General features: G+C 41.8%; 1 pseudogene; it reads right to left on the reverse strand.

The window, feature by feature from the left end:
* Positions 1-2,956: 2,956 nt before the first annotated feature.
* LOC147711154 (U2 spliceosomal RNA) lies at positions 2,957-3,063 on the reverse strand (annotated as a pseudogene).
* Between the last annotated feature and the right edge of the window lie 509 nt (positions 3,064-3,572).

Here is a 3,572-nt window from a genome sequence, read left to right on the forward strand (position 1 = left end):
TAAAAGAGAGAATTAACAATACTTGCTGGCCATCTATGAGGTGGTGGCTATGGCGATCTCTGTTTTCCAAACTCCATTCGGGCCTTCGGTTTCTGTCGGTTGGGAAGCCTTCCTCATTTGCAGACTACTTTGAAAGACTTTATGATGGCCACCAGGTGTCTGATCTCAAGAACCCAAACCAGTATTGCACCCTTACAATGCATCTTTTAGCACACATTACAGGATTTTATAAATCATTTGGCTACATTGAGGTAAGTTAAAACATATTCAATTTACAACTCATTTTTAAAGGTAGAGGCTTTTCAGGGTGCATGGGCTAGTAGGAGGGTTTTACTATTCAAGAACAGGTAGTTTTTAGTAAGCATGGGCGAATTTTGCAAATTGGCAATTCGCGAATTTGCGGATTTGCGAATTGGCCATCCGCAAAATTTGCGAATTCGCACGAATTTGCTGTTTTTTTTATTTTTGCGTGTTCGCGGGTGTTGGCGAGGCGCTTTGCGTGTTCGCGGGTGTTCGCGAGGCGCTTTGCAATTTCGCGGGGTTTTTTTTTTGCCTGCTTAATCACTGCCACCCTCTTGTTTTTTATGCCCATCTGCCCTCTGTAACACTTGTTTCTGTGCCCTTCTGCCCTCTGCCCCACTCATTTTTTGTCCCCTTCTGCCCTCTGTCCCACTTTTGTGCCCTTCTGCCCTCAGCCCCACTTAGAATGGCGCCGGCAAGCTGCCAGCGCCATTTTAAAATAGCTAGAAATAGCTTCAACAGAAAGCACTAATAGATAAAGTAAAGCAGGTGCTCCAGTTGAAGGTCAAATTAAGTTACACAATCATTAATCACCCCAAGTTTGGGGTGATTCATGATTGTGTAACTGAATTTGAGCAGCACCTACTTTACTTTATCTATTAGAGCTTCCTGTTGAAGCTGACTTTTGTAACTATTTTAGAATGACTCTGGCAGCTTGCTGGTGCTATTCTAAAAGAGTTACAAAAGTCAGCTTGAACTTTTGACCCAATCCGTTCCATTCGCGGATTTTCGTTCGCGGATTTTGCGGGAAATTCGCGAATCTCGCGGATTCGAATTTACCGAAAATCCGCGAAATCCGCGAGAGGAACAAATTTTCCGCTCATGCTTAGTTTTTACGGAAAGTAAGAGGTAGTGAGGGGTTTTTAGGGTTCATGGATGGGTGGTGCTTAGTGGCAGTAAGGGAGTTTTAGGGTTCCAGAATGATGGCATTTATGGGTATTAATTTGTATTTAGGGTTCAGGGCGGGTAGCATCGAGAGATAGAAAGTGATTTTAAGGTTCATGCAAGGGTAGCATTAAGGATAGTATGTTGTTTTTTGGTGTCAGAGATGAGTAGTATTTAGGGGTAGTAAGGGGTTTTAGGGCTCAGAGAAGAATTGTTTTACATAGTAGAAGGAGATGTTTAAGGTTCTGGTAATAATACTAATAAGGGATAGTAAAGGGTTTTTAGGCTTCACAGAAAGGTATTGTGAAGCTTCAGTTAGAGGTTTTTAGGGGTGAGAAAAAGGTAGTGTTAAGGGGTAGTTAATATTGTATTAGTTTTGAACATGACTACAGCCCAAACCAAAAATTACACCGAATTTAGCACAAAGGTAGATGTGGTTGTGCAGATCATGCTCTCAGTTATTTGGTGTAAATCCGTTCTGAAGTTGTTGAGAAATTAGAAGGAAATCCTTCAAATAATTCACAAAAATTTCACGATGCTGTGATTGTTTAGCTGCAACCTGAGCTGAGAGTTGCTGCCGCCATTATACTTTATCGGAACAGCCCCCAGGGCTCAAATGGAATGGCAGAAAGTGCCATAATGGGTCAGATTTGTTTCTGCCCTGATCCCATGAGAGGAATATATGGGTCTTTAAGGATGTGTACAATATGAGGAAAAACTGATTTTGTTGTCCATGCGTGATATTCGTGTATTTGCCACAACCATCTGTGTGGTCACCTGTGCATGATGAATTTTTGAATATTGATGAGAAAATAAGAACAAATGCATTCACAGACTCATTCAGACACTAATGCATTCACTCATAAACACTCAAAGACACAAGAAGAAGGTCACAGATCCACTCAGAGATACAAACACCCACTCCCAGTCTCACTCAGACACTTATGCTCTCACTCATAGTCCCACTCAGAGACCCACACACCCATTTACAGACCCACTCAGAGACTCATGTACCCACTCACAGTCCCACTCAGAGACCCATTCACTTACTCACACACCCTCTCAGACACGTATGCACCCACTCACAGATTCCCACACACACTCACAGACCCACTCATACAACCATGCACCCAATCATAGCCCAACTCAGGGACGCATGTATCCACTCACATAGCCACTTGGTGACTCATTTAACCCATCTCACAATCAGAGACCCACGCACACACTCATCTTCACGCTGGGCAATGAAAGCAAACCAAAACTAAAAAACCCAGAATGCATTTAGCTATCCCAGGATCGAGATAGTGCTTGTAATGACCTGGAGGGAGGTGGGTGCCCTATCCACTGCATTACCTTTCATCAGGCAAATGTATGTCTAAAAAGGCGAGGGTGGGAGATTTGTTCCTTCTATTGTCCTTATTAGATGTGTCATGTTCTTATGATCTATAAATATAACCCAATCATTATGGCAATTCAAAGAAAGTTGGACTTAGTAGCAGTTAACTTTTATAACTGTACACACGTATGAATACATCAAGTTGAATGACTTTACTTATTTCCAGATAAGCTGTTACGATGGATATGTGCATACTTATAAGGTTCCAACAATTTAGAATCCATTTCATTTATATTGTTCAGGATCCCTGATTTTTTAACCAGCAGAACCAAATAGCTCCTCTTTTAATGTAGCCATGGTGTAAATGAGAGTTTCTTTTGCTTCTTCTCAATCCAAATCAGAGCCCTTAGGTCTTTCTCTGCTGAAGTATATCCTATTGGCTGATTATAATGTATGCCCCATTTTTTTTAACCTACACAAGTACATTAAACTGATAAGAACAGATACTACACTTGATGTCAGCCAAAAGGCCGAGAAGCGATAACCTACACAAGTACACCTTCAGAATAAATGTGCTTGATTGACATTTTGTCCCGTTCTTTGCTCATCCCCTCTCCTATGAGTGCCTTTTAGCTGAAGGTACTTTATGTTTACACCTTTGACGACAGAAAAGGTGTTATATAGGCTGGGTCTGGTGGCTCAGTGGACTAATGCGTCTACTGCAGGCGCCTGTGTTCGACCTCATGATCACAGGTTCAAATCCTGGTGGGACCGCTCAGCATTTCATCCATCTGAGGTCGATAAAATGAGTACCATTGAGTTGGGTAACAACAAACATCTGTTATTCAGCTCCAAGATACTCGTAGTGGTGAACGTGCGTTTTACAAATACAGGTTATGTTATATTTCTAAGTGGCACAATATCACCCAATGAGCCCAAATATTTATTGTTGTGTTCTCCCAATTCCTATATTTTACCGAAGTCAATTAGGTATCATTTTCTGCCACGTGTTATATCTAAGGCCGCTGGAATTATGCAGGACGGGAGGGAA

Source organism: Lissotriton vulgaris, chromosome 5, assembly GCF_964263255.1.
Source record: "Lissotriton vulgaris chromosome 5, aLisVul1.2, whole genome shotgun sequence".
Taxonomy (NCBI): domain Eukaryota; kingdom Metazoa; phylum Chordata; class Amphibia; order Caudata; family Salamandridae; genus Lissotriton; species Lissotriton vulgaris.